The sequence below is a fragment of the Oryctolagus cuniculus genome, chromosome 11 (assembly GCF_051225735.1).
Source record: "Oryctolagus cuniculus isolate XC-2025 breed Fujian yellow rabbit chromosome 11, ASM5122573v1, whole genome shotgun sequence".
Taxonomy (NCBI): domain Eukaryota; kingdom Metazoa; phylum Chordata; class Mammalia; order Lagomorpha; family Leporidae; genus Oryctolagus; species Oryctolagus cuniculus.
In genome coordinates, this window is record NC_142877.1 from 18523694 (window position 1) to 18536718 (window position 13025).

At 42.6% G+C, this 13025-nt stretch overlaps 1 long non-coding RNA gene across 2 annotated transcripts in view; it reads left to right on the top strand.

Annotated features, from left to right (window-relative positions):
• Positions 1-8073, top strand: part of LOC108176599 (uncharacterized) — a 218218-nt gene extending 210145 nt beyond the window's left edge. The window contains exons 1-5 of one of the 2 annotated variants that reach the window (XR_001793240.4): positions 100-283; positions 415-481; positions 3465-3664; positions 5369-5415; positions 7891-8073. This is a non-coding gene — a long non-coding RNA (uncharacterized LOC108176599). Of the gene's footprint in view, positions 1-99; positions 284-414; positions 482-3464; positions 3665-5368; positions 5416-7890 lie in introns of those variants that run through there. The other variant, XR_016215835.1, reaches the window with a different exon arrangement.
• Positions 8074-13025: the final 4952 nt, after the last annotated feature.

Genomic DNA, 13025 nt, shown 5'->3' on the forward strand with positions numbered 1-13025 from the left:
TCATGTGACTTTTGCATAAGTCACTGATGCTCTTAAAGTTTCCATCTGGGGCATGGGCGTGTGCAAAAAGACAAAAGCCTGTCATCTTTGCTTCAGAGTGGCCATGAGTGTGTCAACCTGAGAATCCTCTGTCTCCTGAATGCAGAGGCAAGATCTACTGGCAGTGCACAGCAGAGTTTGGAACCGGGAGTCGTGGCTTCTGTGGAGGGCTGGGGAAACTCCTTGCAGCATACGCAGTCCGGGAGCTCATGAAGTTCAGAGTGTGTGCATGGCACGGATTTGGGTGAGGAAGACCAAGTTGGAGACCTCACTGGTTATTCACCGGCTAAATGACCTTGGAGAGGTTCTCACGTTGTCCGGTCTCAGTGTATCTTTCTGTTATGTGGTTCTAATATCCCTTTCTTTTCTGGACAGCTGCTGTGACTGCCGACGGGGCCACTGCAGCCAAAGCACTTTGCGGACACTGCGACGTGAGGGAACTGTAAGTCGTGTTCTGAATTGAGCGATTGGAAAGTGAGCTCTTGGCTTATTTATTTAACAATTTAGAACGTACAGTTTTAGTATGTGTATAACGTCTTCATTATGTCCCAGATGGTTTTCTAAGTACCTGACAAACATTAACACATTTAAATTCTCCTGTTCACACAGCACTGAAGGTACGGTGAAGGTTCCTCTTCTACAGATGAGAAAACTGAGACAGAGAGGGTAAGAAGCTTGCCCAAAGTCACACAGACAGGAAGCGGCACAGTCAGCTCTCAACCCCAGGTCGTGTGGCTGTAGAGCCCATGCTCTTCAGTACATCTGACTGTCCTTGCTTGTGCGGTTTGGCACAGTAAAGACAGCATGAAACCTACAACAGATAGGATGTGAGTCTAAGCCATTTAGCTGTGTGGACTTGGGAATTTAGTTAACTTCTCTGAACTCTTGACTTCCTTATCTATACAACAGAAAGAAAAATGCACATGTCATACAAGCTTTGCGGAGGTTAAACTGGGGCACGTTGTTTGGTCCCCCTGAACACGATGAGGTGCATGGGGACTGTGAGTGAGATTTGCACCTGTGACCTCACCAGAGCCCGGCTTCAGTCACTTGCCGACTCTGCCCTCTTCCCTCCCCGGTGACGGTGACGCCTGTGCACAGCAGAGTGAGAAGGATGCTATATACCTGTTCTGGCTCTTAAGAAGCCTGCCTTGCAGACTGGGGCCACTGCCAGCTGCATTCAAGGGTCGCTGCTTGCCAGGCCTGGGGAGCCAGTTTTCAGGCACTCGTGTCCTCTGGGCTCTGAGTAGCAAACACAGCCCCCACACTTGTCTGTCCACCTCCCCTTGCAGAAACTTGTCGGTTAATTTCAGGGTTGCACAGAGCCTCTGAGGAGAGCCTGCCCACGTGGGGTTAAGGTTACCAGGGGCCTCTGCCTCTGGTCAGACTGCCTGGGAACTGCCGCAGTCACTTCCCGAAGCTCGGTGGGGGCAGGAGCTGGGCCAGGCCAGCGGGCAGTGGCTGGCTGGGCACAGAGTTTCCAAGATGATGGGAGACTGGACCCACAGCCCACGGTTTTTGCAAAAGAAGCACTGCCTTTTGTCAAGTGTAGCTTGACACACTTAGATTTTTCATAAAACTTTAACTCTTGGAATAACTTAACACTTACTGCTGAAAACTGACTATGGCTCTGCCACACTTGGGGCCCCCGAGATGATCCAGATTGACGGATTGTCCCAGTAGCAAAGACAACACCCAGTCAGAGCTCTCCTCTCCATTCAAGGTGGCACAGACCTGGTATTGATTTTTTTTTATAAAGGAAATAGATAGAAAGAAGCATAAGCTAATTCAGGATCAAACTAAGAGGTTTATTACCCTCAGAACTTTAAGGCAAATAGAGAATAGAAAAAAACGTGCTGCTTTTTCCTCCTGTAATGAGACATAAAAATTAGGCATGATGTCAATCACCTTGTATGAAAGCCTGAGACAGGCGGCCATTTTCTCGGGTCTCTGTAGTGGATCAAGATCAGCCACAACTCCTGCTTCTCCGCATTTTGCAAATGTTTTACCCTCCGCACCCAACTTCTTTTGAAGGGCTGTTTGAAAAATTGCTTCTTTCTCCTCTCTTTTGCTTTGAAAGAGCGCTCCTCCTAAGGCTTATCTTCTTACTTGTTTCCACGTTTTGTTGAGTGAGCTCTAGGAAATATTGGCCCATTTATGTATTCCGTAGGCCCGGGTGGAGCACAAACATTGTGTGCTACTCTTTCTGTTCAGTGGTGAACAGTGAGACAGAAGCACTGAGCAGAAAAGGGACCCTGGAAACTCCCAGGATGACAACACTGGAACAATGACATAGTCTTCACCGAACTAGAAGCCAAAAACAAATAAAATAATTTCAGCACTAATTTGCCATGAACATGTTTGGCCAGGCCACCTCATCTTTTTCATGTGTGCTGTGAGTCTTTGCCCAATAAATGTTTGTTGAAGACATAAATAAATGTGTTGCTCCACCTGGAAAGTAAGCACCCCCTGGACGGAGGTGGTGGTTGTTGTTGTGTGTGTGTGTGTGTATGTGTGTGTGTGTGTGTGTGTTTTACTGACATATCCTACACACCGAGAACTGTACCTGACACAAGCCCTCTGTTAATATGTGTTGAATGAATAGCAGATGTCCTCATTTATCAACATTCAAAAATTGTTTTCCCCAAGTCTGCTTTGTGGCAGGAAGTGAACGAGGCATTGGAAAGTCATTCACAATTAAGATTGAACTAGGCTGTCTTTTCTGACCTTTCACACATGGGAGGGGTGTTAGCCAGCCTCACAGCTTTGGCAGCTGCAAGTTTAAGATAGGCTGGTCTCATCTGCTCAGCCTCTGGTGAGGGCCTGGAGGTGGTTGGATCATGATGGCGGGAGCTGTGCAGGAGGGATTGTGGAGTGAGACAGGAGAGCAGAGGGATTTGTTCTTTTTTGTAACAACTCACTCTCGCAGGAACTAATAGGGTTCCTGAGAGAGCCGTATTAGCATCCCCTAATGGCCTCACACTGGCCTAACCTCTTGTTTCCACCGCCTCCCCACACCTCATCACGGGGAGGGTTGGGGGTGAGTGAGAGGCAACAATAGAGGGTAGTATTTAATTAAAGCTCTTCAAATGACCAGTGTATAACTTGGCTCCATGAGGGCAGGTGCCATGGTTCCAGTGACAAAGGCACAGTATCTGGCACAGAAATAGACCTTGACAAATACTGATAGAATACATTAATGCACACACCAAATGTTTGTTAAGCATTCCAGATCCCCAGTCCTCCTCTTCAATTGGTGATGAAATTATGTTGTGGTGTTTTCTTCAAACAACATCAGGTACCATGGTTCAGGAAATTAAGTTCTCTGAATCACACACTGGAATGAAGCTAGGCTAAGTCATGCCATTCTTTGAATTGGCAATTTGTAAAAATCATGTATTTTCTCCTCTTTACTGTCCCCCCAGACCTTTGCGTTGCCTATGATTGGATACTGATTCCTGATCAGCAAGAAGCCTACACAGTATCTCCAGTGCAGAAGATGTCTGTTAGACAAGACCCCACGTACACCCTCCAGATGCCACATTTGGCCCCTCTGCCACTTAGAACTAAAGCTCGGGGCACCAGTCTTTGACTTTCAGATGTGTAGCCAACAGCCATGACCCAGGTACCGCCCTCCATGGGTTGCTGTGTCTCACCTGCATTTGCCTTAGCAATATCTTGCCCATCCCTGTTCATTCCCCGTTTCCACCCCTTGTCCTGAGTCTCTGTTGCTGTGAACCCAGAATAGTTGGAGGCTCAAATGTAGAAATGGCTTCCATAGTTCCCTTGACCCCCAGGATTGTTGAGCTGATGCAGCAAGAGTTTATTTCACTTGACTCCAATTTGACTGTCCTGAGTCTCTTCCTAATATTGCCAAGAGGTTTCCTAACAGAGACATAACCTGGCGATTCAGGCAATTATTCACATATTCCCCCACATCATTAGTTTTATGGAACACTGCCAGGGGGCATATTTTTCTTTCTTAGGACTCCTGAGAATAAAGGAAATAGAACTCTTACTATGAAGTCATATTAAGGAGTTTATTTCTCAGAAAATACCCTGTAGCACTTTTATAAAACCTTATACAGATAGACTACATTTAGGAAAAGAGTGATTTTTTTAACCTCAACTGCTCTCATGGGCATCATTGTCCAGGCCTCCTGCCTTCCGAAATGTGGCTTTAAAAAAATCCTGTATTTATCTACTGACTATAAAGCGATGCCTGTAGTTATTATAATGCAGACATGTTTCATGTCAGATCCTGTTGAGTTTGACTGGAGTCACTGTTACTTATTCATCCAAACATTTTAGGGAGAAGAGTAATACAATTAATTATATTGGGATGAAAGTCATAAATCAAACCTACCCAGGCCCAGGAGAGACGTTGTCGCCCCAGACAGGGACCCTTAAACTTGTCCCCTTGTTTGAAATCTCCCCCAGCATCTCCCCCCATGTCCTCCTGGGGGTCTGACTGAAGGAGTGAAAACAACAAGAATTCACCCAGATTGGTCAAGATATCAGCACTGCAACCCAAAATAATGCCTGTTTCGACGGACCTGCAGAACAGAGGGCGAGAGCCATGTATCATCTAGCACTTGCCATAATATGCTACATAACAAGCCACTCTAAAACTGGTAGAGCACAGTCATTTATCATCGCTCATCTATCTGCAGACAAGCTGATCTAGACTGGGCTTGAATCCATGCTTCAGGTTGGCTGACCTGCTTCTCCAAGGACAAGGAGGCCGACTGGGGCCTGCTCTCCTCATGGCAATGGCTGGAGCAGAGCAGAAGCATTTGAGAGGAAACACCTGAGTCTCCCAGCATCAAGGCTTGAATCTGGCACTTTGTCACTTCTACCCATGTTCCTTCAGCCAAAACAAATCCCATGGGCAAGTCCAGCCTCAGTGGGGCAGAAAAATATGAGCATCTTTTGTCTTTAGTGGATAGTAAGCCAAGGTACACACAGAGGACATAGATGCAGGAAGGGGTAGAGAACTGGAGCCACTGGTGCCATCCAGTCCAGGGAACATTAAGCTTTCCCTCTCCCTAGGTCTTTGGTGCTGGGCTGGCTGAGTTTCATCAAACAGATACAGGCTGAGAAGGTCAAGAGAGCAGAGGTCCTTTTGTCCTGCTCTGGGCAGGTAGCTGTCCCATGGACTGACCTCACAGAGGATATAGAGAAGTAAGCTCTGATTGAGAGTATGCATGTCCAAAAGGAGAGAGAATAGAGGGAAGAATGGACAGAAACAGCCCTGTCCTGGGAAACATGGCACAATGGATAAACGTCTTTGTATTCATTAATCTGATCAGTCATTCCTCTTCTGTAGGAGGGGCCCACGAGAGCATGGAGAGAGGAATTCCACCAGTGTCACAGGTGAGGACTGGCCATCCCACTCCTTTGCTCCTCCTCTAGTTCTCTTTGGATAAGTGCTGCTGTGGACTTGGTGTCCTCTGATTTGCCCGAATTGGTGATGGATCACTCCTCCCAGGAATTTCCTATCTAGTATTTAAAGCAATTGAAAGTCTTGGGACATACTGAGCATTTGGGATCAGAAGAGGCCAGGTGAAGGGAGGTATTTGGGGAAGGGAGTTTCAGGGCCAAATGCATCTCACCTCACAGATCATGGGGGCTGTTTCCTAGCTCAAGGCTGGATGAGATCCTGGTGTGCAGTATTGATCATGCAGATGGATTGATCACAGTCTGCAAAGCAATCTGAGGGATGGCTTGGGGTTACCAGGCCCCATAAATTCTTCATCAACCCTTCCTCTTCTTTCTTATTGTCATTCTCGCTTGAGTCTCATCTTCTCTAACCTTGAGTCTCATCTCTAACCTGGGCTCTCGCACCGACTCTTTTTTTTTTTTTTTTAATCTTTTATTTAATGAATATAAATTTCCAAAGTACGACTCATGTGTTACAATGGCTTCCCCCCCCATACCGTCCCTCCCACCCACAACCCTCCCCTTTCCCACTCCCTCTCCCCTTCCATTCACATCAAGATTCATTTTCGATTATCTTAATATACAGAAGATCAGCTTAGTATACCTTAAGTAAGTATTTCAACAGTTTGCTCCCACACAAAAACATAAAGTGAAAAATAATAGATGCTTTTTTTTAAATGATGATGAAATCAGATCAGACCTATTGTCATGTTTAATCCCAGTGAGAGTCAAGTTGGGAATTGATAATTTCTTTCTTTCTTTTTTTTTTTTTTTTTTACAGAAGATCAGTTTGGTGTACATTAAGTAAAGATTTCAGTCGTTTGCACCCCCATAGAAACACAAAGTGAAATATACTGTTTGAGTACTTGTTATAGCATTAAGCCTCAGTGTACAGCACGTTAAGGACAGAGATCCTACATGAGGAGTAAGTGCACAGTGACTCCTGTTGTTGACTTTACCAATTGACACTCCTGTTTATGGCATCAGTAATCTCCCTATGCACCAGTTATGAGTTTCCAAGGCTATGGAAGCCCCTTGAGTTCTCAGCCTCTTATCTTGTTTAGACACGGTCATAGTCAAAGTGGAGGTTCTCTCCTCCCTTCAGAGAAAGGCACCTCCCTCTTTGAAGACCTGTTCTTTCCACTGGGATCTCACTCACAGAGATCTTTTTGCCAGAGTGTCTTGGCTTTCCATGCCTGAAATACTCTCATGGGCTTTTCAGCCAGATCCGAGTGCCTTTAGGGCTGATTCTGAGGCCAGAGTGCTATTTAGGACATCCACCATTCTATGAGTCTGCTGAGTATCTCACTTCCCATGTTGGATCACTCTCCCCTTTATTTATTCTATCGGTTGGTGTTAGCAGATACTAGACTTGTTTATGTGCTCCCTTTGACTCTTAGTCCTTTCATTATGATCAATTGTGAACTGAAATTGATCACTTGGAGTAGTGAGATGGCATTGGCACATGCCACCTTGATGGGATTGAATTGGAATCCCCTGGTATGTTTCCAACTCTACCAATTGGGGCAAGTCAGCCCGAGCATGCCCCAAATTATACATCTCTTCCCTCTCTTATTCCCACTCTTATGTTTAACAGGGATCACATTTCAGTTAATTTTCAACACTTAAGAATAACTGTCGCACCGACTCTTTAGCTGTCTTCCTGATCCCAGTGTTTAACCCCTCTATAGAGCAACTGAGGTTTAAACCTTTTATTATTTACAAAATCAGAAAGTGTTTCAAAATACAGAGATGTTACAGAAACATCAGTGTATCTGTCATTCCAAATCAACAAATGCTTTCTGCCACATTCCATCCTATCTTGTCATCTTATCTTTATCTAACCATCTTTTAATTGAAGTGTGGCATAGATATGGAAGAGTGCACATAGCATAATTGTACAGCTGCTGGATTTTCACAAAGTGAACATAGTAATATGACCAGCACTACAAAGAGAACCAGAATATTCCCAACCTTCCCGTTGCCTCCTTCACATTATCCCTCACAGCTCCTCGCCCCACCAAAGCTAACGACTGTCCATGGGTTTGTCTGCCTAGATTAGAACTTCACGTAAATGCAGTCATACTGTGTGTATATTTTGCGTATTGTGTTTATTTTGGACCTTCTTTTTAAGAAAGACATTTTAAAAGATAAATGTGAAGACCCTTATATTCTGATTCTTCTAGTTCTTTCTTCTTGATCAAAGAACCCACAAGTCATCAATGTGATAACACATCTGGCTCATGTCTTATATTTATATGTCTTTGGATTTTTTTTAATTTAAAGAAACGGTTTTGCACTTTAAGACAGTTCTCCCACTTGCTTCTCTCACAGAATCAACTTGCTAAACCACACGGGGGATTATGTCACTGGTTTTCCTTTTTAAACACACACCCCCTCCCTTTCCAGACGGTTGGTTCCTGGCAGCAGAGGACGATGTTTTGAAGCTTCTTTGCACCCTGTGAGTCCAGCATTGCGCCTGGTGCTTTATAAAGATGTTAAAGGAATAAATGAGTCAAGGAGGAGATGAATAAAGATTCTTGCATCGTGAAGAACTTGAACGCCCAAAACAAATACTCTTTCCTCTAACCGGTACTCTTTTGGGGGATGGTATATTTTTCGGTTGCTTTGTCAATGTCTGTCTTTAAACTCCCTGAAGTCGAAGAGTCCCCAGCAAACCCAGCATGGGAATTTGACTTTACAAAATGTTTCTTCTGAAAACGTGGCCATCTCAGAGCTGGCTATGATCTTGTGAATTGACTCCTGATCTGCTTTTCTGGAAGAGTGGGCAGAAACATTCACCCTAGGGTTTTCTTGCCTTAAACAGAGAATTATCACAGAGGCCTAAGGAAATTATACCAGGAAACTGACATCTCAACAAATTGGTGGAACACCCATCATTTACCCAGCTATTCAGCTCTGGGTTTCTGCAGAATTCTGTTGTTCTAGCAGGCTCCCTGGAGGTGAGATCATGACCAGATGGAGTTGGGTCACTACTGCCATGTGTGCTGGGTGAAGGAAAATTAGGCCCAACTGTCCAGCCTTTCTGGTGCTGATAGCACCAGGACCCTGAGGCCCTAACTGCCCTCAGGCTGTGGATTCCTCTGGTCCTCCCTCAATGCTCCAATGGAGTGAAATGGGAAAAATACACATTCTAGGTTTTTACTGGAATCCTGGTTATGTCATCTACTCTCTGGATGGAAAACCTCATAACCTCTGTGATCTGCAGTGTCCTTCACTGTGCTGTGGACAGACTATTACTGATTTCTTGAGAGAATTAAGCCATGAGCAATACAGAATAGGGAAATTACACTGACGGTGCTCCTCTCCCTGTGTGTGTAGGTACACAAAAACCATAAAGCAACGTGATAGATGACAGACATGCATATTATATGTGTTTTTGGTGACTAGAGTTCTTTGCAAACCTTTTTATCATACACTTTCCAATCTCATTAAGAACACATGCTTAACATTGCTTTTGATGGTTGCATAATATTCAAACATCTGTTTGTACTGTACGTATATCTAACCATTTCCACATTGTGGGCCATTTTGTTTATTTTCAGTTTTTCATCAAGGAGAGTTATGAGGTCATCCTAGCCTGACTTTTCTTTTCTTTGTAATCATTTATAAACAATGGAGTTTTCATTGTTTTTCCTTTGCTTTGTTTTGTTTTCTGCCTGGGATACATACACTTTTTTCCCCCTTAGTTTCAAATAGTGGATTTTTTTTATCAACTCTTCTTGATTTTGCACTTTGTTTTGCAATCTTAGACTTTTCTGCTGAAGAATGTTCTCCTGAGATGTAAGACGACTGGGTAGAGAGGCCCTGCAGTCACCTCCACCACAGAGAAGAACCGGGACAGTAAAGAAAGGACTGCATTCTGGGAGACGGACGGAGGGAAGATTTCAGTAAAGAAGTGACGAGAACTCTGACAGCACAGAGACTTTGAAAGCCTGAGAGAGGAGCAAGATGCCTCACAGCCATCCTGCTGGAAAAGGTAAACAGAGACCCCCAGGACCCCCACCCCCACTGCAGATCTGCAGCCCTAAAGGCAGGAGAATGTCTTTAAATTCAGTCTAGGAAGCTGGCTGGTGCCCGAGCAACTGCTTTGCTCTGAGAGAGGAACTCATATTGTGTCCATCTCTTCCCAGAGCCCCGGGTTTGTGCTACTGTGATGCAGCTGCTGTTAAACTCCATTCTATCTGAGGTGACAGCAAGCAACCTGTCACTCCCAGTAGCCTCTCGGAGCCAGAGCCAGAGCCAGGGTGATTCACAAGGCAGAAAGCTGGCCCCTCTGCCTCTTACAGCTGTGGTACTGCTGGGCACAGGGCCCAGAGCCATGCTTGCTCACCTACCCTGTGCAACCCAGGGAAGACCCTTCTGCTTCCTGGGACTCAGTGTCAGAAGCAATTGATTCCCAGGCCTGGAGGACTAGACTTGAGGAATCTTCTGCATTTCTTGGCTCAGGGTGGTGGGTGGCCAGGGTACAAGCCCCAGAATCACACTTACATGCCTCTGCTCCATGCCTCTACCTGCTAGTGCATAATCCCATACGTTAGAGTTGAACAATACTATAGAGCAAATGGACCTATCAGACATTTACAGAACATTTTATCCAACAGTTACAGAAAATACATTTTTCTCATCAGCACTTGGAACATTTTCTAGCATAAACCATATATGAGGTCACAAATCAAGTATAGGTAAATTTAAAAAATTGATATCAGACTAAGTATCTTAGAACACAAAGGAATAAAAGTAAAAATCAACAAGAAGAATACAAAATTTACAAATACATGAAAATTGAGCAGTTTGCCTCCTGAATAATCAATGGATCTTTGAAGAAATTAAAAAGGAAATAAAATTTTTTGAAACAAATGAAAATGAAAATAAAAAATACTGAAATTTGCAGAATACAGAAAAAGTAGTATTAAGAGGAAAGTTTATAATAGTAAGTGAGTACATCAAAAAAAGAAAGATTTCAAATAAAGAATCAAATGATACATCTCAAGGACTAGAAAAACCCAAACCCAAAATTAGCACAAGGCAAGAAACAAAGGATCAGAGCAGAAATAAGTGAAATTGAAACTAACTATAGAAATCAATACAAAAGTCAGCCAAATGAAAAGCTAGTTTTTTGAAAAGAAACAAAATAGACAAACTTTTAGCCAGACTAACAAAAGAAAAAAGAGAAAATTCAAATAAATAAGATTAGAGATGAAAAAGGAGCCGTTACAACTGATACCACAGAAATACAAAGGATGGTAAGAGACTACCATGAACAACTATATGCTAAAAAATTAGAAAACCTCAAAAGGCTAGATAAATGCCTGGATAATACAGCCTACCAAGATTGTAACAAGAAGACATATAAACTCTAAACAGCAAGTAATGAGATTGAAAGAATAATTAAAAGTCTTCCATTAAAGAAAAGTCCAGGATGTGAAGGCTTTACAACTAAATTCCACAAAACACTTAAAGAGTAACTAACTCCAGCACTTCTCAAACTATTCCAAAATATTGAAAAGGATGAAACTGCCAAAATGTTTTTATGAGGCCACTATTGCTCTGATATCAAAAACAAATACACAACTAAAAAATAAAACTGAAGACCAGTATCCTTGATGAATATGCAAAAATTCTCAATGAAATACGAACAAAACAAATAAAATACTCCTTCAAAACAATCATACATCATAATCAAGTTGTTTTTATCCCAGGAATGCAAGGATGGTTCAGGGTTCACAAATGTTGAATAACATTTGAATAACATAGTGCAATAAATAACAGAATTTAGAAGAAAAACCATATGATCATATCAATAGAGTACAAAAACTTTTGATAAGTTTCAACATCCCTTCATGATTAAAGCTCTCATCAAATTTGGTATGCAAGATTCTTGCTTCAAAATTAAAAAGACTATATATGACAAACCCACAGCTAATATCATACTGAAGGGAAAAGCTGAAAGCATTTCTCTTCAGATTTGGAACAAGAAAAGGATATCCATTTTCACCTCTCTTATTCAGTGTAATATTGTAAGAGCAATTAGGGAAGAGAGAGAAATAAATGGCATTGAAACTGGAAAGGAGGAAATCAAAATATCCATGTTTGCAGATGACAGTATTTTGTATGTGGAAAAACTTAAACAATCTACTAAAAAGCTGTTAGAATTGATAAACCAATTCAGTAAAGACACAGGCTACAAAATCAACATATAAAAACTGGCATTTTTATATACCATAGTCATCTTGTTGAAAGGGAAATCAAGAAAGAAATTCCATTCACAATAACTACAAAAATTAAACATTTAGGAATAAATTTAGTCAAAGAAATAGAAAACTTCTACAATGAAATTATAAAACACTGCTGAAAGAAATAATCAAGAACACATAAAAATGTAAAGGTATTCCTTGCTCATGGATTTGGAATAATTAATGTTGTTGAAGTGTCCATGCTACCTAAAGCAACCTTCAGAGTCAATACAATTCATATCAAAATACCAGTGACATTTTTACAGAATTAGAAAAAGAAATAACAGAATTAATATGGAAATACCAAAACCCCAGAAAAATCAAAATGATCCTTGAAATGGGGGAAGCTGGAGTCATCACAATAACTGATATCAACTCATATTCATAGCTATGTCAATTAAAACTGCATGGTACCACCAGCGCCGTGGCTCACTAGGCTAATCTTCCACCTTGCGGCGCCGGCACACCGGGTTCTAGTTCCGGTCAGGGCGCCGGATTCTGTCCCGGTTGCCCCTCTTCCAGGCCAGCTCTCTTCTGTGGCCAGGGAGTGCAGTGGAGGATGGCCCAAGTACTTGGGCCCTGCACCCCATGGGAGCCCAGGAGAAGCACCTGGCTCCTGCCATCGGATCAGCGCGGTGCGCCAGCTGCAGCATGCTGGCCGTGGCGGCCATTGGAGGGTGAACCAACGGCAAAGGAAGACCTTTCTCTCTGTCTTTCTCTCACTGTCCACTCTGCCTATCAATAACAAAACAAAACAAAACAAAACAAAACAAAACAAAACAAAACAAAACAAAACTGCATGGTACCAGCATAAAAGCCAGCACATTGGTCCATGGAACAGACAATTGATTTTTGACAAAAATACCAAGAACATCCATTGGAGAAAGGATAGTCTTCAATAAAAGGAGCTGGCAAAACTGGATCTACATATGTAGAAGAATGAAATTAGAGTTCTACCTCTTACCATATTCAAAAATCAACTCAAGATTGATCAAAATCCTAAATGTAAGGTCCAAAACTATGAAATTGTTGGAAGATAATGTAGGGGAAACACTTCAAGACATAGATGTAGACACTGATTTGTTTTTTCAATGAGACCCCAAAAGCACAAGTAACAAAAGCAAAACTAGACAAACGGGATCATATCAAACTCAGGAGCTTCTGCACAGCCAAGGAAGCATTCAATGATGTAAAGAAATATCCAACAGATTGGCAGAAAATAATTACAAGCTACTTATCTAAAAAGGGATTTATTTCCAGACTATATTAGGAACTCAAAGAACTCAA